The 27,278-nt window shown below is 39.3% G+C and overlaps 1 protein-coding gene across 8 annotated transcripts in view; it reads left to right on the top strand.

The window, feature by feature from the left end:
- ZBTB20 (zinc finger and BTB domain containing 20) overlaps positions 1–27,278 on the top strand; it is a 473,346-nt gene that overhangs the window by 152,499 nt on the left and 293,569 nt on the right. For 7 of the 8 annotated variants that reach the window (XR_010441560.1, XM_064722062.1, XM_064722021.1 and 4 more), the window contains one exon: positions 9,163–9,238. The exons of the other annotated variant lie outside the window; for it this stretch is intronic. The gene's annotated coding sequence lies outside the window, so the exon portion shown is untranslated. The remainder of the gene's footprint in view (positions 1–9,162; positions 9,239–27,278) is intronic. 8 annotated transcript variants of the gene reach the window in all.

Here is a 27,278-nt window from a genome sequence, read left to right as displayed (position 1 = left end):
ATTTGTAGAGAAAATGCTTGAAGAGTGTTGAGTTCTTTCTGTGGGAGGTGCAGAGGAGGGAAAAAGAAGAGTTTCAGCTCTTCCATACAAATTACAGGTGGGTTCCAATTTGGTAAATGTGATAAATGTAGATGCATCTCAGTTATGACAACAAAGGTCCTGAAGGATCTATCCTTTTAATTCTTTCAAGGCATATTGAAGAAATAAAAAATTTAGTTGTATAATATGTAAATGATCCTTTTCTATTTATGAATATTATTTTCACTGTCTCAGCAATTGGGCCTGAAATATTTTTCTGGGCTTTGTTGCAACATAAAGGCATTAGATCAAGAATGTTCCAAAATTCAGATTGGCTGGTATTTGATTATATCACCATGACTGAATGTTACCAGTTTTAAAATGCTTTTTTTTTTGTTGTTCAGGAAATTTTAAAACAGCTTTGATTTCAAACATGAAACTTGGCAAGTGACTGGTCCACAATGTGTTCTAATCACTTCTGGTATTTTGGAAAAGACTTGAAAAAGATTGAAGTTGTTGTTTTGTTAGAAATTTAGTTACCAATTGCATATCTGAACTTCTCATCTTCTTTACCTGGAATTCAATTAGCATATGGTCTTGCAGACTTTGCCCAGAGTTAGTGTTAACACGATGGAACTTAATTTTATGTTCTTCTGTACATGGGTTTTTGTTAGAATTGTTTTTTTACTGCTAAGAAATTATGTACCAGTTTTAATTCTGTAGTTTGGTTGACCACCAGGAGGATACATTTGGTCTCATCTGTTTAAACATAGATTATGGAACAAGTTGAATACCCAAACTTTTTTTTGCTAATAATAGCATTCTGTTATATGTTAGGTGTGTTTTGGTTTTATTTGTTGGGCAAATGGAGCCAGAGTGAATTTTAGTCTTGGAACTTCGAGCAATTCAATTGTTGCAGAAGCCCCACGAACCTGGGCTCATACCATGTACTCCTCATCTTAAGTATCTGAAGCGAAGATAAATATTACATAGATTTAAGTGTGCGCACTCTATATCTCAAGGTCCCTGGAATAACTACAAATGTAATTTGTAATGGACCAGGCCAACCTCAGGGATGGACCTCAAGGATGCTGAGGTCTCTGAATCTAGTCCTGCAGTGTATTTAGATCTACTTTCTCTTCAGAAGATCGTAGCCATTCTTTTTAAAAATCCATTTTAAACTTATCTAGTCATTATGCTGTTGCTTTATTACCTAGATTTTGCAGGATGTGGCTGACAGTATAAAAATCTTTTTCTTGTTTTTACTAATATTGAAAGTAAATGGAAGATTGTTTTCTCCTTTTTTCTTCCAGATATTATTTCCGGTCCTGACACAGTGATCAGTTGAAATCATTGCTGATATAGTCTCTTTTTTTTTTTCTGCATTGTTTCTGGGGAAAAAAAATTACAATAGAGCTTTGCCAAATCACAGTGTAGGAACTGAACTTCCCTGAACTTTTATATAGTTCCAGCTGGGTTTGAATTTCTCTTCTTGTAGGATGATGTCTAATTAAACAAGAATTACAAGTATGGACTTTATTGGGAGATATTTGAGAGCTTGCATCAATGTTACATTAAAAGTTTAAGCAGCAGATTTGCAGTACAGTCTAAAGGTCTCCAAGTCCTCTGGTATTAAATTTGCAAAGATTTCTGAGATGAATGAAATTGGAGGGGGTTGGTAGCATTGTCCTTGTAATATTGAATCTCAATAGCCTGTACAATAAGATATTGTTCAGTATCCTCCTTGGGCCTTGAGCTTAATATGGCAGTTACATAAACTGAAATAATGTGAAACTTCTGGGCATGGTTTGTGCATGACATTGTGCAAGATGGAGCTGGTTTCTGGTTTTGGGATTCAGGTTAATGGCCTTCTGGCAAAAAACATAAATAATGTGCTGAAGTAAAAGACTGCATTGATTTGTGCTTCTGCATATGGTGGAATAAAATCTGTCCATGTGTGATCTGGAAGAGGCCTGATACCACTTGTGATGCACCTGCTTGTATGAACTCAAAACTTAGCCTGCAGTCCTGACTTTGCTTTTTATTAATTTTATTTATTCTTAAAAGATAGCATGGGCCCTCTTACACATCAGAATCGCAAGTTCCTCCCAAGATAGGCCTGTGGGGATAAGGCTTCTGCTAAGGGCAGCATGACAGTGCTGGACCTACTGTCCATCTAAAGTCTGTTGGAGCCACAGAAGCCACACTTGCACTTGCTGCTCCAGAGACCTGAAGTGGACAATGCCACCTCTGACTCTTTCCACTTCTCTGACATGAGACCCACAAATTCATGCCTCTCTGCTAATACACTTCCCTCCCTGTCTCTTTCTCCTGTGAAAGAAGTGTCACACCTTCATCCTATTCCCTTCTTTGCCTGTAGCAAGAAAGGAAAATGGAATTTTTGCAGTGCAAGCAAGGCAGATTCTCACAGTGAAGATGGAGGGAAGCAGGTGCTGGTCAGGGAGAAGAAATGGGCTTAGGCTGCTATGTGAGGGTAGAAGAAATACTGGAGATCTTGGGAGAAGATCAAAGGTCCCAAAACCACAGATGATGGACTTCATAGGTGATTGAGATTACCAGGTACAGTCTCCTGATGTCACATGTCAAGACAAGGACCATGAGTCAAGAGGAGGAGTTGTGACAACTTTCCTAAATTTCTTACAGTTTAAAACGTGTAGCACTCACTCACTCACTCACTCACTCACTCACTCACTCACTCACTCACTCACTCGTTTTGCTGTCTCAAGAAAGAGAGCATTAGAAGTTATTTTGGCCTTATTCTTGAATGGCACAGGTAAGCAGAGTCTTTGGTGCTGGGGGTGCGTTCTCCACACAAGGAAAGAGCAAGAGGCAGGATATAGTGAACTTCACATCCTGTGATACGGATGAGTTTATCCTGGAAATAGTCAACTGCGATGTTTAATTGTTCCACACTTTGGAATAGCTAGACTTCCAGATAAAGTTTTATCACTTGGACCTTCCCTGCCATATGTCCCATGAGATTTATGTGCATTGCCCTGTGGTTTTTCATTTCATCTAAGTATGTTACTTTTCATCCAGGATCTTGCCCTTTCACAAGTAGGGGTCAGGCTGAATTTTTTGGAGGCAGATCTGTGAAGGAAGTGGAGAGGTAGTACCCATTTGAATGCACACAGCGTCTCTGTGGGGATAGCTCAATGTCATCTTCTGCACCAGAAATCAGCAACAAAGTGGTTTTAGCTGTGCAGGGCAGTGGAAATTCAGGAAGTACAACTAAAAAAGTCCCCTGTTTCCAAAGAAGACTTTAAGGATGTCATATGTGATTACTCTAAACTTTAAAATTTTAATCATTAGTACTGATAGTCTAAGAAAATAGGCCAGATGATTGTCCCTTATCACAGTGACTGATATATATTATTTTGCTTTCCAAGGGAGCAAATTTAGCCACTCAGCCATACTAGTGCATAGTAACATGATAAAGTCAAGCCAACACAGTGAAAACCTTCTATTTCTGAATTTGAAACTAAATTCTGTATTGGTTTTTGATAACTATTTTTACATTTTAAGATACATTAAATACCACATTGTTCTGGCTTGTGCACATTACTTTAATCTTACAATTTTGATACCTTTCGCATTTGATGAATTTCTTTTTTCTGAATCATCTGTTTTGGATGCTGTCAATATTTACATTCTTTTTCTCATCTTTAATGAATCTCTGTAGTGATAATAATCCTAGCACCTATTGCTCAGCATCAGAGTAGATTCTTCTTTCTATTCTTTTGTAATACCATTGATTAATAACTCATTGCTTCCTATCTGTCAGACAGTTTTTATCCATCTTATTGTAATAGTATTCAGACCATAATTCTCTAGTGCCTCTATGAGCTTCCTGTGTGGTACTGTGTCAAAGGCCTTGCTAAAATCCAAACAAATTATATCCACCACATTTCCTTTATCCGCCCAGTTTGTCACCGCACTGAAATACCCATCACAATGAAACATTTATTGATGTAAGTTTCTCTGTTAAACCAGAATAAATGTGAAGGTTCTGCTGTGATTATGTGATAGAGCCTGCTTCTTAACAGGTATTATCATTTTATGCACTAAAGATAATATGAGCCATGGGAGATGATACCATTCAGCAGGAGCAGTGAGGCTGTGAAGATCAAAGCATTATGAACCTTGAAAAGAAGTGGGAGAAGCTTATATGCTACAATAGCTTGCAAAGGGCATAAGTAAAGTCTTCAAGCTGTATTCCAAGAGATGCTCAGCAAATATCAGCTTCAGAGCTGCTTCACAAAAAGCTGTATCTTTAGAGAAAGAATTGTTTGGGCAAGGCCTCATGAAAGCTGCATGCTGTCACTGTTCCTGTTCCTTAGGAACATAAACAGGATCTAGGGACAGCTTGTGCAAGAAAACAGTTGGAATAAGGAATATCATGGTTTTCAGCAGCCAACTTGATTACCATCATCGCCCCTGTGTAGGAGGAAAGCTTCAAGAGGTATTTAGAAGGATGCTGGGTCCCACCTAACTATAACAGAACTATCCATTAAACTCCTAAACACTGGGAGCCCAGGTCAGATCATAAGTGCAGCTATAGAGACCAACTCTTCTGTGGGTTGAGAAGTTCAGCTCTCGTGCTTTCACAGCTGGGCTTCTCAAGTGCTTGTTGCTAACTCTGTTAGCAGGAGGAATAAATGAGGGAGATGGACTGTGCTGTTAAGGGATCCAACAAGTTTAACAGGTTTGAGAGCCCTTGTGGTGAAATTGCCTCCAGTACCTGTTTCCAAGTGACCATTAGAGTGGATTATGCATTGCAGCTTTTATACAGTTGATTCTCTCTAACTTTTTGAAACTGAGATTTCAAGGAGTCTCAGTCTTTGCCCAAAGGCAGGTTTTATCATACCTGAACAAAAACAGTTCAAATACTTTTGGGGGATGTGGGGTGTGTGTGAATTGTTGCCAAAAATACACCTTTTTCCTGATTAAAATGCTTTTCTAGCTGAAACAGCCATGGTTTGGAAATTAAAATTTGTAATGGGTGTCATCTTCACTGAGAAAGTAAACTCGAAGGGTGAATGCCATGAGGACAACAAAATCTCTGTGGGCATTCATCTTTGAACCAATAACAGATAGAGATTTACCATTTTGACAAAGAAACCTTCAGTCTCCTGTTGTCCATTCCTGCAGTGGGAGGAACCCTTGATCCCAGCACAATGCTGTAGGTTGTCCTCTGTTTCTATTCTGCCAGATTACAAAGCCTCCCCACAAACCCTGTGACTCTGGTTTGAGCCACAAATGGCTATGAGTTTGAAGGCAGAGCTGGAAATAACCTAAATTCCAGCATATTTTTGAAAGTGTAGTAAGATCTTCAATTCAAACTTCTTGAGAGGATTTTTCAATCACTACTATTACTTTTTTTTTTTCTTTTTTATTCTCTCCACTCAGGACAAGGAACGGGTGGCAAAAGTAAAGCTGTTTACAGAGAGTTAATACCAACTAAAGTGCATTCACCTAAAAAAAGCAGTAAAGTAGTGCTATATCTGTGTTAATAAGATTTACTCTTTTGTTTTACCAGTGAACCTGAATAGAGCATTGTGCCGATGTGTCTATACTGGTTCCAATTCCTGAATTTGTATATTTGTTGCTAGATGAGGTACCTGTACAATTGACTTTCCTTTTTCATTTCTGTGACACAATTATTCTAGGCCATATCTTAAGTAATTATTTCGATTCTGAAGTTGGATTGAGGTCTCTTAACTGGCCCATGAGTATTTTTGAATATTCTCCTGAAGGTAAAGGGCTTGTTTTTCATTTTTGTGTGTCCATTTGTTTCCCAGTGTGCTCCCTTTCCCTCATTCCCTGGTTGTTGAAGACAACTTCCTTAATATCATCAATGAGGTTTTTTTCCTTGAGGAAGGACATCAGTATTTTGCCTTCTTTAAATAGTTACTTGTGGCAGTGGCTTCATTGTTGATTTCCAGCTCAAGAAGTGAGCTTGAAAAAGATCAATTGACTGAGGTTGTAATTTCTATATCTAGAAATTTCGAAATATATCAAAAAGTGTTATAATGTATTTTCCTCTAGTTTTCCTTCTCCTCATAACTAATCAGCTGTGTACGGCTCTGACCTGCTCCAGCTGAGTTAAGGTACTCAAGGAAAATCAGAGCTATACAGATATGGAGCTTCTTTATTGCTAAGAGTTTGCAGAAGGCTGACATCTTCTGAAATGTTTCCCGATTAAAAATTACATGTTTTTCCCTTCTCTTTAATTTTTTAGATTGAAGGAATCTGATCCTTATCAAAGTGGTGAATTAGACCATAACCATGAGTCAGGCAAAGTACAGTCACGCAGGTCATGAAATATTGCTAATGAACTTCAGTCATTGCAGAGTTGGTAACTGTGAGGGGAAATCTCACAGTTTTCACACTCTGCATAAGCTTTGTGGCAAGAAGGAATTGTGAGAGAGCAAAGTGAAACCTCTTTACCTTCTGATATTTGTTTTTCAAACCTTTACTAAGAGGCAACACTTGCCTTGTTTTTAACACTTTACTCATGGGCCTCATTCCTGACCTGCCATAGTCCTCATTCTTGCAATTCCAGCTCTTGGGCTTCTCTCAAGCAGAAGTTCATTGACTGTTCTTGAGCCACATCTCTTTTCTTTCCGCAAGGGGATTAGGGCACCCCTTTCATGTAACAATCATGATCTCCTGCCCCACAAGTGTTAAGCATCCTCACCTGTGCACAGGAAGGCAAGCTCTTAGAGAGAGCTTTTTCCAAGCCTCTATTTCTTGTATTAGAAGAATCACAGTGTGTGCTAATTATGCCTGCCTTGAGGGGAGGGACCACTTTATCTGCAGGCACTATGTCCTCAGGCTAACTTGCAGAGTAATGCCAAATGTTGCATCCCCCCCCTTTCCCTTCCCAATCAGAAAAACATGGGCAAAGCACAAAAGACTTCATCTTAAAACCACTAGGAAGATACACTGAAGAGCAGTTGTCAGGATTGTGCCCAGCATGGGAAGGAGGTGCTGTGCCTTTGTGCTTTGACAGGAGATGCCCATGTTCGTTCTCTACCAAAAAGAATTGGAATTTTGGACAAAATTCACTGTGGTGAAGTCCATGCACCAATTTATTCCTATTTAGGTCATTGGAATAGGGCTTCTCTATACTGGCTCTCTACACAGGGATACATTTTACCTTCAGTGAATGCTCTTTGTTTTCTCAGTTGAGGTCAGTTTTTCACTGCATTCATTAGAAGAAATAGCATTGGATTTTAAATACTGCTGCCCCTCTCCTGCCCTGCCAGCAAGCCAGCCTTAGAGTCCCGAAGATGTTGGAAAAGGGGTAAATTTGAAAGGGGAAGAAAGTGAAAGAAATGGAAGTTCAGAGGCTGAAACTGTTATCCCATATGTGGCAGTTGTGCTATTGCCTGCTGCTGGTGGACTTACCAGTTTTTTCCCTGGATTTCTTCACTACCTTATTTGGTTTCTCTACCTTATTAGGTGTCAATCAGGAGAAAGAAGGAAAGTTGCGTGATATAAGGTTGTCTAAAGGAAGAGGAACAGAGGAACACACAGATGTGTGTCAGGTGGTTCCTTCAGGAAAAATTTCATCCAAACCTATAAAGATTATCTTGTGGCAGCATCATCCTAGTGCCTCTATGAGAGGGCTCTTGTTCATTCAAATGCTCAAGAATTGTTTCTGGTTCTTCCTGTTCTGTCCGCTTCTGTGCTCTCTGTTTTGCCTCCTGCTCTTCAATACCTCTGATCTTGACAGAGTGGAAAGCCTAAACCTACAAATAAGTTTGTGAGCTTATTTTTGTTTGTGGTATAGGTGTGTGTATGAACATGTTTGTGTGACAGTATATTGTCTGGTATGGTGCATTTTATTTTAAAGATCCATGAGGATAGATTGAGAAGCCTCATATAAGACTGAAATCTGAGGAATTGTATTTTTACTTATGGGAGAATAATGTAAAATTACACTTAGGAATTGCTCCCAGCCTGTGGTACATTTAAAAACAGTATTAGATTTGCACCGGGATTTATTTGACCGTCTCTGCGAGTGTGCTGCTGGTGAGGAGAATAGCTTTGACTTTGAATGGGGTAAATTAGGCAAGTTCTGCTGTCACCTTTTAAAAATAAAATTTAATGAAGTTTTGATTTGTTCCTTTAATGAGTCATTGGTACATTGTATGTGTCTGTGTATATTGCTGTATAGTTTGTTATTACGAGGCCAAATCCTGACAACTTACTGCAAAATTGTTTTAATTTATTATTAATATTTTTTTGTTTTTCTCGTTTCTCCTGTTTTTGGAGTCTTTATAATTAGATATAATTAAAACCACAGGTTTTAAACTCCAGTCTAACATTTAAACTCATATTTATGGTACAACCCCTGGAGTTTTATTGTCATTCCAACTATTTCAACTGCATTTTGAAAAAAAAAATATTTTGCATCTGTTCAAATGCTGTGTCGGTAGCTACCACTTCTTAATCATCTGTTTTGCACAGTAATGCGACATTTATTTTACATGATAAGAAACCATACAGTTTTATAGATGAGCTATTTCATATCCCTTTACAAAGGGTTGCAAGGGACCTTTTGCCTTGTACACTTTACAAACAGCTTTACTCCTTTTGAACTTGTCTTCCTCTGCTTCTCCATGCAACAGTCTGAAAGTGCTGCATGCTGTAGAACGAATTCGTAAAAAATGTTGTTGGCTGGCATTATGTAAAACCATATTTTCCCTTTTGGTGCGTATGTTCTGGTCCTAGCAGTGTCCTTGTTTTGCTGAAATTAACATTTTTATCCTCACAGTCTTTGGTATGTGGTGGTGTTTTTCTGTCTTTTTTAATTGTGGGTTTTTTTTAATTAGTATAAGGTTGATTGTTAAAATTAAGTGGCAGAAGGCTTCTTTCCAAATTATTCAGAGATCTTTTGCTGAAGAAATATATTTTGCTACTCTCAATTGCTTTTTTCCCTTTTTCTTTCATTGCAAACTACTCTGGGAAGAGCTTCTTTTAACAAAAAAAAAAAGGCTACGCTTGACTGATAATGCATTGCTTTGGATGGTGAAACATTATGAAAGTTTAATTTTTAATTAAATCTGAAATACCAATTATAACTGAAAGAGATTTTAACCTGTTTCTTTTCAGACTGCCTGAAGTTACATTGTAGATGCTGAAATCACTGCACCTTAAAAACAAAAAGATTAAGCCACACTGCATTCCTGTAAGTAAAAGCTTTTCCGGTACCTTTTGTCCGTATTTTTCCTCTATATGCATCCAAAGTGTTAGCACAGTAGCTGGTCTTGGATAAAGGTCAGAGTCCCCTTGAATGGGATTTAGAAGTTCAAAGGATGTTTTATTTAAAAATTAAAAAGGAACTTACATCTTGCAGATCTTTAATTTCAGAGCACTGAATAGATCATTCTTTCCTGCTTTGTTTTGAATAGTATTAGGAACACTGTGCATCTCTGTTGACTTACAGTTGCTGTCGCTTTGTCAGAGAGGATTTCTGCACGTTGGTGCAGAGATAACAGAAAGTAGCAGAAGATTCCTTATAGCACAAAATACAGTTTATTCTCTTCTCATGATGTCGTAACAAATTCTTCTCCTTTGTATGAGGAAAAAACAAACAACTTTCTCATGACATCACAGGGGACTTCAGCTGCTTTAGGGTGCAGATGAAGGCAGAAATGCCTAATTCATCTCTGCTGTGACACAACAAAACAGTCAAAATAACATCTACGTCTCAGCAAGAAAGGAGTCTTTTTCTAAGAGCATAGTTATTCCATAAATGCAAGTCAGATTGCACATCACTCTGATCTACCCTTATTTAGAATCTGTTTATTGAATGTATTTGGGTTAATAATTAAGATTTGGAACTTCAGTGACTGAACAACAGGCATGCAAAAGAGGATTGGAAAATACAGTAGATTCAGATACTCTTAATCAAATGAAATAATATATGAAAAAAATCCAGAAGCTTGTAGAAAAAAAGGGAAATTATCGATTTCAGTTGAACAGTACATAGCTGTGGAATATTACAAAGCAAAGTCAGTTTGTTTTCTTGTTTAAGATCAAAATGCAGTCTGTAATGAAATCCAGAGCCTTCTTCCAAAGTGGTACTTTTATACTTCAGTTTTAAAATATTTTAACTATTAGAGAGGATTTATCCTGCCTTTACCACCACCCCCCACCCCCCCTTTTTAATATATTTTAATGTTTTATTGTAAACTAGCTGGAAGGTACAGTTACACTGTGGGCAGCTAAAGCCTTCCCCTCCAGCACACAGAGCCAAGCATGACTCAGACAGGCAGATTGTGCCATTCTGGCTCTACTCCACTGTGTTTTTACATTACTGGCAAGGGCCATGCCATTGTGTTGTTTAAATATTGTGTATTAACTGCAGGCTGTGGCCAGTGAATGGTATTTAACATTTTCTGCTCTTCATTGCTGAATGTGAGCAGCTTCCCTGGCCACCAGAGGTTAACCTTGCAATTACACTGGTGAGCCGAGTTGAAAACAGTCGTGGATTTGCTGGGTTCAGCAGCAATTTAAAGGGAGGTGTTCAGGGAAAAATGGGGGAACTCTTCTGAATCTGTGAGTACCAAATTTCATGCTTCTCTTGCAATTTAGTGTGAACAACCGGGAAAATTTTTGTTGGAAAGCAGGAGTATTTCTCTTTCCAAAATGCAGCAGCAGTGTAAGAGTGAATTAAGGCAAGTTCTTTGAATCCTCAGGATCCAGATGGTCACTAAGTCCTGCATGGAGAGCCCAAGACAAAATAAGAGTAGCAATTGGTGCTGGCTGGGATGAGCTTTTTAAAGTTATATGGGACTCTAGATTTTGAAGGGAAAATAAATACACAAGTGTAAAACTCATGTTCAGGAAATATTTTTGGTTTCATTTTTTTATCAGGAGTGTCAAGTGCATTCACACAGAGATGTTGAGCAGCTTTCTCAAGGTCCAAGTAAATCAGTGGTCAAACTGGGAAAGGAGCGTGGGATCATGATTCCTAAGACTGTTCTGCCTAGGTCTTCTTTCCATTCCATGAAGTAAAAGCTCATCTTTTTAATCCTTGAGTTTCTTGTATAATAGTTTAAAAAAACCCCCACAAACAAACAAACAAACAAAAGAAACTAGAACAGCAACAAAGAAACTCACGAACACCCCCACCTTTAAACTTGTAGCTGCTTTTGAGTTCTGTAGCCTTGGCATAGCCTGTCCCTGGAATACAGAAGAAAAAGGTGAGGAAAGTTTTACATAAGCATGTAAATCCTGTAAAATGAGGATGTGTTCTTGCTATACCTCTTGCCCATGAAAACAGTTGCTTGATACAATAACAGCATTGGCACTTTTGATAGAGGAAGGTATACTTTGAGGACTTCTTTTGTTTCCTCTATGTTTGCTCTAATCAGGTGTTTCTAATTGTAAGATCCTTAAAAAGGTGAACTTGCTGTTTGGGCTTTCCTGTATTAACCCAAAAACAGCAAAGAGAAAGGGCAAGCCATATCCTGATAGTTTTGTAATTTATTTCTTTAATTAAAGGGTGGAAATCTTGCGTTAATATAGGGATGTCCCTAAAGTGAATGATTATTATAAGATGAGCCAAATTTGGTCTAATAAAAAATACTTGGTACGTGGCATTAGAAGAAGCATTAACATACACATCACCTGAACATCTGTCAGACAGCTGCATGTGGGACAGATATTCTGCCAATGCAAAAAGTCTGTGGGCTGGGTTCTTGCTCTGTTGGGTTCTCTGAACTAAAGTCATCTGGGTTGATAGGCAAGCAGATCTTTTGAGGTCAATGGGACTACTCAAATACTTAACTTTAAGGATGTGGTTTAGTACTTTGCTGTTTGCAACTAACCCCAAATAGGATTAAGTCAAGCACCAGCAGGTACCTTTGCTCACACTCAGTGTCTGCATGATTTTGGAATGAGACAATGACAGCACACATATTGTGTATGGAAGAAAAACATGTGCTTTCAAAGCAATAGTTTTAGTTACGTTGCCTGGGCTGAGGGCAGTAAGGAGTGTATGCCATGTTATTTTTGTTAAAAAAGAGGTTGGTTTGTCAAGGGTTCAGCTTTACACAGCCTGATCTGATCAGTGACCTAGAGATCTGGTGTTCTAATCTTTATGGGTACTGAGTGAATACTGATACTCATGATGGATAATGAGTGGCATTGGACAAGTCATTTAACCTCACTGTGCCTTGTGCAGCAGATCACTCTTTCAATCTAGTTCAAACTGATACAGCTCTGTGAACATTACTGAATTTGTGAATTTGTGTTTGCAGAGCTCTTAGGGGATAAATAGTAACCATTGTTATTATAAATAAGGATGTTGTGTGTCCAAATCATGAGGAATGGTGATACAGCCACTCTTGGGGGTGATCTTTCACAACTCGCTTGAGCCTTTGTTTAATCCCATCACTCAAAAGTAGCAAGGCCAACTCCAATTTACAGAAGTATTTCTCATGTCACTCTCCTCACTTTTGAGTATTTTATTGTTCGTGTTCTCCCTCTGTTTCTTTGCTACTTTCCTCCATGCTGAGTTAACCTTGCATACCAAACTTTATTCCTTTTTTTTTTTTTTGCATTATACAGCAGAGGCATTTGTGTAACCTCCAAATTACAGAGAGCAAATTCATTTTGTCTAGTGATTGTTTGCTGATGATGTATGAAACAGACAGAAGACAGTTTGAATTTTCATAAGTTCAATTGAGCTTGCAGGCATAAGGAAAGGAAGAGGCAGAACCCAAGCCAATGTGACACCGTGAGCTGGCATCCCAGAGTGCAGGCTGCATGTGTAGCGTCAGGATGTCAGGGCTGGGAAGGCCTTCGTCCATCACAGCTCTGCTTCTAGATGAAGGAAGAGTTTTGAAGCAACAAACAAGCACTACATGCACTACCATGTTCTTTTCAGGGCAAGAATCCTCATGATTCTTGATGGATCTGGGACCTGACCTTTCCTCCTATAACTTGATGTTTTAGCTGGAACTTCAGGTGGGCGAAGATGGGCTTTGAGTCCATTCCCAGTTCCTGGTCCTCTAACAGAATGCAGACTCCCATGAGTTTAAGCTCTTTTTTTTTTTTGATGCAGATATTGGCTTGTAGAAGCTGTGCTGCAAGTGTGAAATGAGTATGGAAGTGTGCTTGTTTTGAACAAAGATGAATATCTTGGGGCCAACTATCCCTGAGGAATAGCATTAGCACTAACAGAGAGAATTAATTTTGCCTTTTCCCCTTCCTTTACCAAGGCATTAATCCAGAAACTCATGGGGATAAATTCTGCCCTGATTTCTACCTGTGAAACCCCAGTGGAAATGTGGAGAGGTCAAAAATGTTTGTCAAGGCAGAAATTGTCCTGGAGTTAAAATTGTGAAGAAAGCAGAAACTGGTTGATTGTTATCTGGCCCAGGGGCTAGAGAATATGTCGGAGCCTTACCTGGCATTACATGCTTCTGAAAGCGTTGCTTTTTTTGTACCTTAAGGAGAATAAACTAAAAAAGAAAAAATAAAAAATCTATTGAGTGAAAATTAATAATCAAGAGCACAGTGATTAATTGTTCTTCATGTCCACTGGGAGAAAGACCTAAAGAAATCAGTTCAATGAGCAGTGAAAATTACCAAGTTAGATATCAGGAGACATTTTCTGACTGTAGGGGTTGTAAAGTGCTGGAACACACAACCTATAGGTATTATGGAATCAGGGGAGGTTTCTTTTTAAAGGAATGGCTTGGAAGACCACCTTCCAGAGCATAGTGGAACTTCCCATAAGACAGAAGACCAAACTAGATGGGTTCTGTTACTCCCTGGCATTTATCTGATTCATGTACTGTTTGGGAATGTTGGTATGTGGCAAGTACATTCCTGATCAATAAAGCCTAATGTTCCTAAAAGATCTCCAGGGTTCTCATTTTTCCATCCTCTCATAACTGGAAAGCACACTGTTTCTTCAAAGATTTAATCGGGCTGCCAGCATTTTGCTTTGACCCTTCTCTTTTTAGAGAAGGATCGAGGAGGGAGTCACATAGCCACAGAAAGATATTTTCAGTCGTGGTGAGTCTGCAGGGGTTTCTTTCCAGTCAGTGCACAAATACTGATTTGTTTCAGTTACTGGTTTTCAAAATTTGGATTAATGGAGACACTCCAGGTATTGCCTGATACAAGCTCCTCTGATAAAGACCATGGAGGCAGTTGAAAGTTGCAAATAGGATTGATGATCAGAGCAAATATGTAATGAGACTGGAGTAAAGCCTGCTACAAAAAGGTAAATGTCTCAGGAGATTAGGAGCTTTGTAATTGTCTCTCTTTTCTTATGATTGCCTCTGTTTTCTGAATTTTCATGCAAACATCCTAGAAAGATGTTTTCACTTAATGAAACTGCAAATCTCCAAAAGCAGTTGGCCAAGAACTAAGAAAATTTTCATAGTTCTCAGGTTGGTTTTAATCAGTTTCATTCACAACTTAGCACAAAAAAGGAGTTGGGAATTATTTTTTATTAAATTTCTCATGGGTTATGTTTTTGTTTTCGTACAAATGTTTAAGGGTTTTTTGGGAGGTAGAGGGGTTGTGTGGGGCTTTGTTAGTGTGTTGTAGGTCTGGAGGTTAAGAGCATCAACTGTAGTGTACAAATGGGTAGAATCATGGCATTTTTCATAGATGGAAGCTCTTGTTTTTGCAGAATAGTGGCCACAACAGATGAGGATAGGAAAATGGCTCTCTGGTGTGTGGTTGTTTTTAGTATATAAAGGAGTATGGGCTGTGATTCACTCATGTTAAAAAGCATGGGAATATAAGCATTGATTCCCTGAGTAGCACTGCTGTAACAAGTTGCAGTAAAACACTTCAGCATTTCAGCACCTAAAGATGTTATGGTGAAAGTGGAAAATCTTTCACTCCATTTATCAAAGCATTTGCTACTCTACTTCAAGGTAAAATAAAAATTAAATATTATTGAGCAAGGAAGGTTATATCAGACCAGAGATGTCATTTGATAAACCATGAAAGGAAAAAAGCAACACAGACCTGGCCTTTACCGAAGGACTCCTATTTTGTTCTATCTGAAATGAAATTGTTTAGCTAAACCAGTGTATAATGGAAGGGCCTCCAGTGAAAGGCATTGTGGTTACTCCATATTTACATCAGTGTCCCTGAGGACACTCTCGCTGAATCATTTCAAATTCCAGAGTCTGATGTAGGGCAGTCTGATGAATGTAAGTTACCCAAATTTTCTGGTCTGTTTTCTTCACTAGGCTAAAGAGGATCTCATTTGTACTGCACTCTTTCCTGCCATTGCCCCTGAAGTAACTAGATAATAGATTAGGAAGAGATTTTAATCTGTTGTGCCAAAATTGGTCTGTTTTTTTTAACAGTTTCCACTGGCATGAAAGAGATCAGAATATTTATTTGTTTATTTTTAAACAATAACCAAAAAGAAGTATTTGTGCAAAATGTTTTGGTGTCAGCAATGACTAAAGGCATCTCTGAGTCAAAACCTGCATTAACAATTTTTTGAACCTGTTGCTTTCTTTGGCAGACTTTTTTTCATCATATTTCCTTAGAAATTTCATTCTAGTTCATGCAGTGCTCTTATTGAAATTTTGAATAATAAAATCTTTTGTAGAATGAAACAGTGTTATCTCATTTCTTCCAAAATTTGCAGCAAGTAGTCAAGAATCATGTGACTCTTACCAGCAGAACCTTTTCAAGAAATAAGGTGTATATTTTTCAACAGCAATGATAGCAGTTGTGCACCAGATCACTCCATGTCCTCTCTGAATACAAACCAGATTGGATTATGATCAGCAGCCCCAGTTCATTTAGGCTGGGTATAGTGGCACAGTTCCTATGTATAGAGTTTGTAAGATCAGACCATCAGTGGAAAAATTGGAGTCAGATGAATTCTCATTTCTTCCCAGTTCCTTTTTCCATTCATTAGGGTTTTGAGTGAAGAGGATAATGTTTTTTATCATGCCTGTTGCCCTGTTTTAATACATAACCAACCTTCTTATGTCTGAGTGGCTGTCACTTCCCCAGAACAAGTGATACTGGATTCCTGAAGCCTACTGCTCTAAAATTATCATCCTTTGGGGTGAATTTAGTGCCTTGCTGACAGCTTTAGCCTGCATGTTGTTAGCAACCCGAGAGAAATTCCAGTGGTCAGGGCATCACAAAAACCTGAGGAATGCAAAGAGAGGATGCTGAGGGACCCAGGAACCAGATGACCAGGAAGGTATAGAATTAAATTAGTCTATCAACTTGACTGCAAGTGTAGCATGATTAGAAGTGAAAAGTCCCTGAGTCAATAAGCAAGTTTGCTATAGGTAGTGATGCTCATGGATAGCAGCTGAATGTAAAAGTTTTGATTTCTCATAACTGTTTCAATCCTGCAGGAAGGAAAAGATTATTCTTTTTACTTTTGCCAGGGCTTCAGTGCTATTTAATTTGTCTTGGTGCCTCTTGGCCATGTGACATCACTCCAGAAATGATCCCATTTGCACTTTCTTCCTGTGTCAGAAATTGGTGTATTACTACTTCTCAGCTTCTTTGTGTGTGTGGTTTAGAAAATACTGCTCTTTTACAGCTATATCTGCCCTTCCTCTGATCATGCTTGCCATTCAGGAACACTTTTATCATGGCAAATTCTTGCTCACTTTAGCAGTCTTTGTTATGCTGTGGTGTTTTTGGCCCTATGTGCTGATAGTCATGGCTCCAGAATGAGCATTCAGACATTAATACAGCTCTAGATGTAAAGCAAAGGCTTATTTTCTTCAGAATACCAGTCATGGTCACCTCAAGTGTTTTCCTGCCCTGCCCAGGGAATGGGAATTGTCCTTTGGCAAGAGTTCAGGAAAATTCTTAGTGCAGGAAGGTATTGCCAACTAATAGTTATTATTATAATCTATAACAAAAATAAATAGAACTGTTTTTGGACTAGTACTGAACCAAAGCTTTGCATTCAGAGAGTCCCTGGACTTCTGTGATGCTCAAAACATCATTCTCTTCTCATATGTAAGTCTCAGACTATTGCAAAGATTTGGAAATAGGTGGTGAGAGGACACTGTGCTACCAGGTCCAAAGCTGGATGCAGTAACATTTAGGTGCAGGACTCCAAGTGGAATTCAAACCCCAGAGTCAGGGGCTTTGTCCAGTACTTGGGATGTATTAAGGGCAAAGGGAAGCATCTTGTTGGATGGTGTTCAGCCTAGAGGCAGCCAGAGGGAAGCTCTAGAGACTAAAGACTTGGTGATTCTTCCATTGACAGGATTTCTTATCGGCAAGATATTTTTCCCTACTGCAATCCATTCATGTCCTAGAGAATTCCAAATTGCTAGGTACATTTTACTTTTTTATGAATGCGTTTTCTGTCCCGTTATAGAATTTGCCTTTCATCAACATGAGCTAGCCAGAATTTTCCTGTGCCTTAGAATGGTGGAAAACAATTCTGATGTCCCTGCATTGTCAAACTGTCAGTGGCAGAGTTTTCTATGTGATTGTCTTCATTATGACTTAATTACATTTAAAAGCATTTCATTTCTAAAAATCTCTCACACTATCTCTGTCATAATGTTTAGAATGTATCCATACCATATAGTAGATATTCTTTAAGTTCCTTCTATTTCTTGTAAAATAAATATACTGTAGAACAAAATAGAATTTCTTTATTTAATGCTGAACTAATTCTCAAAGCTGTGTTGTGATTAATCATAAGTGCACTAGTGGAAGTTTGGAAGGAGTAGTAGACTTTTCTCCCTTTTTCTTTGCTGACATGGTAGGAAGCCTGAAAATCCATGTTGTGAAAAATTTGAGTCTCATTTCTACTGCTGCCAGTACTTAGTCCCACTGTCTGAATGGGATAGGACTTTGTAATTCCCCTCTGCTGCTTCCTAGAGCTGGCAACTCAGGGCTGTGGAACTGGGAGGAATTCAGGGCTGCAGGTAAACAACGTGACAAATCCAGTGTTATTTGTAATACCCAGAGTGGATCTGCAGACATAATCATCACCTGTGATCCCTCCAGATCTCTGCACACCATTTCTGAATGAAGTGCTGCCATTTTCTGATAATTTCTTTCACAGATAAAGAGGGAAATCCTGGCGCAAAAGGAGTCCCTAGGATTCTTCCACACTCCTTTCAGTGGAGACAGGAATCATTGCCAACATATATGCTTGAGCTGGGCCTTCACATGAGTTGGGTTTTGGTGCATTTATGTATTCATCTTTTCTCCCCTCTCCAAAAGTCCTGCCCCAGGCGAGGGGCAGACACCAACTACTCTGGCTGATGTCCTGCTGGAAATGCAGGACTTTCCTTAACTGAGGGAGAGGAAAAGGTTTTATCTTTTGGTAAAAAAAGTGGGAAAATAAATACATCCTGCTTTCTTTAGAGAGCCTTTTGCTTTTTCTTGAAACAAATTGATTTATCCTGTTTTAATACCAAAGTGACATAAAATTTGTCGCATGCATATTTGTGCCCAGTAGTGGTTAAATGAAGGTTTATTTTGGATTTATTCCTGTTTTCAGGTGGTTTGGAGTTCCCTTGTGAAAGGTTACAAGACTATATTGGTTAAAAATTATTCTCTTTCCCCCATTTTATCTAGCCCAACTTTAATAGTAACTTAGGAAATAGTTCTTCAGTTTGTGGAGTTGATGATGAACCGCCAAATTTCACATACACTTCAGACAAACTGGTTCTTAATTGAACTGGTGCTGGGCTCTTGCTTGCCCTGAATCCAGATGTAAAAGTCTCAGTTTCTGTACCAGTTTGGCCTTTTTATTCCTCTGCATCACTGATATGCAAGTGGAAGCTCCTGTGCTGATCTTTCTCAGTGTTGAGAGCTTTCAGAACCCAGTCTGCAATTGTCCTGTGTTTCTTTAAAAATAGAAAGAGATGGTGGAGCGTGCTCTGCACTTTTGAAATCTCAGTCTTCTCACTTAAAGCTAGGTCGAATATTCTGTGTATTTTCAAGTGTAGCACAAATTCATGTGCTAAATGGACAGCAGTGGGGGTGGTACTGGTGCCCTGTAAATAGGGACTCCATTTAGTGGAGATTTAGTGGGATTTTCACTGCTTGGAAGGTCAGGTTTTGTTTTCTTTTACCATTTTGCCAGTATAGTATTATTGTTTTGATGCCTCCCCAGTTCATTCTTAATGGCCATGTCATTAGGACTTTTAAGTTCTAGTAAGACATTATTGGTGTGGAGGGCAAGAAATAGTAAGAGGATTAAGAAGAAATCCTAGTGCAAATCTTACCAAACACAAATTATAGAAACAGGCCTCACATATAATGTCATATAGTGGCTGTTCAGTGTGCCAGTCCAGATTAAAATGTGCTTTCCTCTGCCCAGTAGATCTAGACCAGGAGAGATGAAAAGAAATTGCATCCCCTCTTCTCCCAGCTCTCCAGTTCATAACTACAATCCCAATTATCTTGTCAAAGTGAAGTTTTTATGGGAAAAAAGGTAACATATCACCACAATAACTTCTGAACATAGCCCATGCCTCAGGACTTGGTGTAGCACAGAAGCTCTTATTTCACCTCTAGGTCCTGTACAAATAAAAATGCCTTGTACAATGAGCCAACAAAATGTGAAATTAAACAGGGGCAAATGTACATTTATTTTATGTCTAGTCACATTAATCAGACATATCATTTTTCTTTGGAAATGACTGTTTCAACAAAAGCAAAATTATAGCAATTAAAAATGTAAGGAGGAAATAATAGTATTGATTTTTTGTGTGTGGTTTTGTTATTTTTTGCTTAATTCTGTGACAAGTAAGTAGTAATGCATATCTTATTGCACGTCAATCTGTTTGTTAGACTGCAAGAGGCACGTAGATTTCAGAAAGGTGAAGGTTCAGTAAGACCTAAGCTAATGCTTAGTGACTTTTTTCATTGCACGGAACACTGCTAGTTTTTCTACAGCGATGTGCAATAATGCAAATACAGAAGTAGCAAAAAATGAAAGGGCTTACTTGGAAATTCTAATACACAGAACTTTCAAAACAAATTTATTTTTGGCTTTTTAATTATGTGGAAAGGTTCAGTATCACTTCTTTTGAATCCTGACTTCAAAAGAAAATGAAAAGTCAAATTTTCTCCCTTTACTTATAGCTTTAAAATACCTCAAAAGGCCTAGTAGCTCACTAGCAAAAGTAATAATAGAATTATAGACTGTCCTGAGTTGGAAGGGACCCACAAGGATGATTAAGTTCAATTCCTGGCCCTGCACAGGACACCCCAAGAGTCACACCGTGTGCCTGAGAGTGTTGTCCAGGCACTTCCTGAACTCGGCCAGGCTTGGTGCTGTGGCCACTTCCTTGGGGAGTCTGTTCCAGGGCCCAGCCACCCTCTAGGGGAAGAACCTGTTCCTGATATCCAACCTAAACCTCCCTAGACACAGCTTCAGGCCATCACCTCGGGTCGTGTCACTGGTCAGCACAGAGAAGAGATCAGTGCCTGTGCCTCCTGTTCGTGAGGAAGCTGTAGACTGCGATGAGGTGTCCCTCAGTCTTCTCCAGGCTGAGCAGCCCAAGTGACCTCAGCTGCCCCTCATACAGCTGCCCCCTTCTCCATCCTCATTACCCTACTTTGGACACTCTCTAACAGCTTCATACCCTCCTTATATTGTGACCAGAGCTACACACAATATTCCAGGTGAGGCCGCCCCAGCTCAGAGCAGAGCAGGACAATCCCCTCCCCTGCCCGGCTGTGATGCCGGACCTGATGCCCTCAGGACAGGGCTGGCCCTCCTGGCTGCAGGGCACTGCTGGCCCAGGTTTACCTTTCCATCAACCAGGACCCTCCCCAGAGACACAAGAAAAAAGATCTGCTGCTTTTTGAAATTCTTTGGGGATGCTGTTCAGAGAAGTTGTGGGTGTCCCATCCTTGGAAATGTTTAAGGCCAGGCTGGACAGGGCTTTGAGTAGCCTGCTTTAGTGGAAGGCATCGCTGCCTGGGGCAGGGGGAACAAGATAGAACAATGTAATCCTGAAGGTCACTTCCAACCCAAAACATTTCATTGGTTTGAAATTTCATTTCTGTGATTTTATTAGTTTCTAATGTTCTTTATGATGCTACAAACTGCATCTCTCTCTCCAATTTTCTACCATCATTCTTGTGTCTAGGTGCATCTAATTCTTTCTAATAGAAGGATTAGGGTGCCAACCTCTGTTTTTGCTGACAAAGGCTACTGTAATATATAGCTGAGTATTTATTGTGGATGCCAGGAGGAATGACTATTTTGTGGACAGATATTGTAGTAGACAGAAGTATTGATTGGGTTTCGTTGTAATAAACACTGCCAGATGTTATCTCAGTGTGTACTGTTTGCATTAGTAAATAAATAAATTCTCCAGAGCACAATTATTCCCTATAATGTTTTTTCAAAAGCTCACTGTTGTCTTACTATTGAGCTTCCTCTGCTTTCTGTGCAGCTTGAGAAACTAATTGGAGCATGTGAAGCTAATTGTAAAATTCAAATCTTGCTGTAGGTTCACATACATAGTCAAGGCCAAATCTGGCATGTATAAGTGATGGCATCTTCACTTGAGGTAGTCTTTCTTCACCTGAGACTTTTTCCTGCAGAAAATAACTGAACAGGTTTTATTTACTGTTGTGTTATTCTCCATACTGGTGAACACGTTGTCATGGGGATGTCACAGTAAACGCCTGTGTCCCCTGACTCTTGGTAAAGGCTCTCAGCCTGCAGGTCACTTGGTACAAAGTGATGGTCTGGTTCCAGCCTATGTGCTGTCACTGAAGGCATTGGTTAAATGCCACTGCTTGAAGCCCAGCATGTCACCTATCAAGATAAACCAGCTCTGAGTAAGCATCTGACCTTCCACAGAGACCAAGAATTCCAAGAGTCCAGATTCAAGATTGAAATGATCAATCACATAAAATCAGTTTGAAAAGCACACTGGGGCACAGCATGTCATCACAGTACTTTTTCCTCACAATAGGCAAGGCACGTTGAAGTAGACTTAGATCTGAGTTCTCTCTGATTCCTGGAGCTTTCAGCTCTCCTGAAAACACTGAGCAAGTCCACAAGTGCTTTCCTGAAGTGTAGTCAGTGTCCATAAAAACTCATAAAGCTCATGTTAAATGAGAGCTGAAGTTGTGTACCGCATATTCTGAAAATGATTTCTTTTTATTTTCAGTGAAGCCATACCTGTTCCCTGAAATAGTGGTTCCTTGCTCTGCTGGACTAATGCATCTAATGCATGTAATTTTTGATTTTGAGTCATGTACTGCACACTGGTTTTCACTCAGATACAGGTTCCCTTGACAAGTTGGCTCCTTCCAGAGCCTCCCCAAAAAATACTCAAAACAGTTTAAAAACTTTAGGAAGATGCAATATGTATTTGAATTCTCTGCCAGTGAATCAGCATTATTAACCTTATGACTCCTAAATTAAATCAACATTCTCTGTGTCACATCCTATATAAAAGATGTGATATTTTTCCAAATTATTAATAGTTTTACTATTGTTTGTCTGCTTCTTCCAGTTCAGCAGCTGAATTTTTAACTGTACTTAATCTGTCTGCTTAGGTATATTTAGAATTTTTATATATTTTACTGGAAGTTTATGTCATAGAAGCATTTACATGTGCTTGTATTTACAGCTATACTTTACAAGCTGTAAGGATACTTCTCAAAAATTTTATTTCAGGCAAGGATCATCAAATCAACACTTTTTTCTTTTCTTTCCCCCCATTTGTCAGTGTCCTCCTTTTTCTTCTTGCCAAAAAGAGAAATGGAAAGATATTAATAAAGAACAAGGGAAGGAAAAAATGAGGGACCTTCCTACCAACTTTTTCTTTCTCTGTACATGAATACTTTCCGTAATGTCTCCGAAAACTTTGAGAATAACTACTTGCTCCCAAAATTCCCCATGTAAAATTAGCAATATTTGGCCGTTTAAAAGGCAGCTCTTTTTCTCATCTCACTTCCTTTTGAATAGTCAAGTGCATGCCCAAGCTACAGCCACTGAAGAACAATTCCAAGTTGCATGCAAACATGGTGTGTCAGCTGTGCATTTTTGCTGTTTCTAAGGAATAAAGATCACAACTGTGAAATGAAATATAACAGAGAGGCACCTGAGTGCAGATCTGAGGTAGAATCTGCATTGGCTCCACTGCAGCACAGACAGTGGGAAAACTTGAATCTACTCATGAGTCCTGAGATCTTTACCTCTCTCAGGTTAGCAAATATATCTGAGGGAGGAAGCTGGAATAGCTAATTCCCAAGTGATTTTAATGATTCATGCTCCCTAAAAGAAGGAGCCATGGGAAATGTGCCTGAGCATCACTATTTTGTTGTGTGCTATAGGATGTTTGTTTAGTGACATGGCTTTGCTAATTCGTTAATCAGTCGTGCCCCAAATAAAATAAAAAGTGCAACACAACCCTCCTTAGGTTTGGTCTTCTGCAAAATTAAATGCCTTGTTTGTGTCTTTTATCTAGGCAGGGAAAATGTAGCAAAAAGTGACCAAAGCCTTCAGTAGCTCTGAGGGTCTTTTGATTTTAAGGTTTAAGGACTGCATGAGCTTGCTGCTTCTTCCTCAGGGCTTATGATGGAAAACCTTTGCTGTTTTCTCTCCTCCTGGCCTCCCTGTCTCTCAGCTCTCAAGTGATACAGGGCCACAACATAAGACGCCTCAAGCAAATGTTGCAACAACCAGTTGATGTGACTATAAGGGGGTATTTTCTGGTGGGTAGATAGATACATTTCCTTTGCTCCATATTTGTGTGGAGCAAAATACCCTGCTTTTTAATGATTGTTTCCTAGGATAAGGTTGGAAGTTTGTCCCCAGAACCAGTTTGGTTTTTGGCATCTCCCTTGTTACTGTGTGCAGTGGTGCCGCTTAATGCTCATTCAGGCAGTGGATTTGTGATTCTGGTTCTTGGCCTAAAGTGGATTGAGATTCATGAAAAATAATCTCAAATCACAAAGCCACCATGGGAGGCTTCTAGCTTCTGTGACTATCTCACTTGGGCTAGATTTGAATCAGCAATCAGGAGGTGAATGGTTTTGTTCTTATCCCACTGCCAATTTCCTGAACTAACATAATCTGAGTGTGTGTCACAAAATTTTATTTTCCAATTGAATGCATCCATCCTTTAAAAACAGGTTAAAAAATAAGAGACAAAATGTAAAGGAAATTTAGCATCCAAAAAATACAGAACAGTGCTCAGGACTTTAAAATATATGTAAACATCAGTTCCTGCCAAGTTAGTCATTACTAAGAGTTGTTAACACGGGGGATTGATTGAGAGAATGATTGTTGCTGTAGAATGATGATTTAATAAGGGAAAAATCTGATAGATTTGACATGCTACATAAAATGTGCAGAATGGTTATTCTTTGGTAAATTGCAACTTTCAGTTGTACCCTGTACAGATGTGTTTGTTCTCTGCCTTGCCACATTCCCCTTTTTTTTCCTGTTATTCTCTTTAATTGCTACAAAGCATTGGTATTCACCATTGTTACACGTCACCCAGAAAAACATACACACACCCCATTTTCCTTCCTCTTGTTGTCTTCTCTCACCCCTTTGCCTGGCCTGTGCTCACCTACCTTCTCTGGTGTTTGGTAGAGCACACAAAATATCCTGCTCTCCATCTTTAGAAGACGTCTACCTTCTGGTTTTATTTGCTTTTTGCTAGCACTGCCTTCACATGCACTGTTGAGGCTGATCTGAAGCAGCTATCTGCTGCTTAGTCCTAACAAAATGCTTAGTGCTTTATAAGCCAGAAAATGAAGGCTGTCTCAGCTCAAGGAAGTTGTACAGGACAAGAAGATGAAACAGCCCTTTAATAGTTGCCATCTTTACTGACAGACTCTCCTTCCATTTTTCAGGAATAATTTATGAGAGGTTGGTTTAGGTTTTTTAAAATCTGAAATGACCAGTGCCTCTGTAAAGATACTATTACAAATGTTGTTGGTGTCTTTGTAAAGCCTAGTGGTTCATGCAGGCCATGCCCAAATAAAAGTGATCAGCTTGATCTGAGCTGCTGCTGGCCCTTTTTCTGCAAAGAGGGGAGGCTGGCGTCAGAGGCTGGCCAGAAATGGCCTTTGGCTTGCCTTGAGAAAATGTAGGGCTAGCCCTGCTGCTTGTGCCCTATGAATATGAATAATAATAAAAATGAATTCTAGAGTCTGATTACAACAAATAAATTCCATAACACCCTCTGCACTATATTGGTTGTGCCAAAGAGCCTAACATAAAATGCCTGAGAACAACAGCAATTCAAAACAGCAGCACACAATGGTGTAATTGGACCCTAAGCACATAAAAATAATGGTTTTACAGAAAGGAGAAAAAGGCAAACATGGGACCATGGAGTGGTATCAGGGACAGTGTCATGAATCTTTGGTAAGATGCATGAGCCTAGTAGAAAGAAAAAAGAGGGGGTGGGGGGTGAGTTACTTATGAATCAGTACAACTGTGCTTTGTTCTGCATGAGTGTTTTAATAGAGCAAGTGTAATATAAGGATCAGGTGGGCTCGTGGGAATGGAACAAAAGGTTTTGTAAAATTAAAGCAAAATAATTATAGCTCTAGGTGTAGAGTGAGCACACTCCAGCAGTTGATAGCGGGAACCTGCTCAGAATGGAGAAGGAAGGAGGGAGGAAGATGCTGTAGGAAAGGTTTTTTTGGTTTGTTGTTTTTTAATCCATGCATGCATGTGCACATATAGTGCAAATAGGTTTATACATGTATGGTAACAAAAACTTTAAATCAGTGACAGTTTTATGCAGGTTTAGAAGTCACTAATAGACCCCCACAAAAATGCATTACAAAGAAAATTTAAGGAATAGTCTCAAATGAATTAATTCACAACAAAAAAAAAAAAAAAAAGGAGAAATAGCAGCAGAACATTGCTTTCTGAAGGAATAAAGGACTAAAGTCTAAAACAGAGACTGTCATATAACATGGGAGATGTTCTTGCTGTAAAAGCCCAGTGCAGAGTGCCCAGTATACTAATAAAGCCAACTCAAAGTCCCAGCTGTGAATGTGATCCTAGGGGGTTCACAAGAAAGCTGTCAGCAATGCTTTGTGTTACAGAAACTCCCATATTTGGGCAGAGCATTCTGCCGTGCTCTTGTGAAGAAAAAGCTGTTTCCTACCTGAATTTCAGAGTAGTTTTACAAGCAAGGTGAGAACTTGTTGATCACCACGTGGCCTCCCTGTGTCTAGTGTGCTTTTTTTTTTAACTGCCTGCCTGTGTATGTGCCAAAGTGCACATGGATTCTGTATAAAAGCAGAAAACAAACCAAAAACCTGAAAAAGAGTCCTGACCCACCATGCACTTTCTAAGTTACTGATTGTCCTCAATATGTAATTAAAGAGGAGACGTCCAGGATCCAGGAATGGAGAAAGCCTGTACCCAGGTGTGCATTCTTCTCCTTCAGTCATGTTGGTCTCACAGGGTTCGGAACATGCTCCTATTTTAGCCAATGACTTCCAAATAAATAAATTATTTTTATTTGTAGATATGCTGACAGAGAAAGAAGTAGTGAATTTTAACACCAGCCTCACTGACTGCCCATAGCACCTGTGGGTTAGGATGAGTGTCCTTCCACTTGTGCATTGCTGCATGGAATATTAGAAGGAATAAGAGCAACTACCAATGATAAAATGAACATACAGCAAGAACTGGTTTTGTTACAGCACTCAAATCACTTCCTTTTTGTGGTGGATGGTGTCTGGTGGGCAAGATGATTGCACCTCATTGTGGTGCAGTTTGTGGAAAGGAGGTTCAGTGTACCCACAGAACTGTAGTTGCAGGCGCAGCTACTACAGATGGCTGGCGTGCAAGATAAGGTCTTGGCAAGGGAGGGGGACAATTAGCCTGCCTCCCACCACATTTCCCCTTATTCTGTAGTCAGATTTCCCTTATTCAGAGTTTGTTCAGGGTAATTGTTCACAGACAATATATTTTTGTGCTCACGGTGCAATCAGAGGCTGTTCTCACTTGAAGCAGGGCACATCTCTTAGGTAGTGCTCTCTGCCAGAATGTGGAGGCTGAGATCAGAGTGAAGCTTTATGAGCTCCATTTGGTGCTTTTTACTTCCGTCTTGTTTCTCTCTCTGCAGGGGATGTGAAACTAGATTTGTCCTGTTTCCACAGCAGGGTTTTGGTTTATTTTGTTTTTCCAAAGCATTTCATTCGGTGGCGCAAATCCAGAGGAGAGTGTATTGCAGAGATGGATTTGAATGTCAGACAGAAAGAGTTGTGTTTAATAAACT

This window comes from Zonotrichia leucophrys, chromosome 1 (genome assembly GCF_028769735.1).
Source record: "Zonotrichia leucophrys gambelii isolate GWCS_2022_RI chromosome 1, RI_Zleu_2.0, whole genome shotgun sequence".
Taxonomy (NCBI): Eukaryota; Metazoa; Chordata; class Aves; order Passeriformes; family Passerellidae; genus Zonotrichia; species Zonotrichia leucophrys.
Note: the sequence above shows the minus strand (reverse complement) of the source record. Positions and strands in the feature narration are given on the sequence as shown.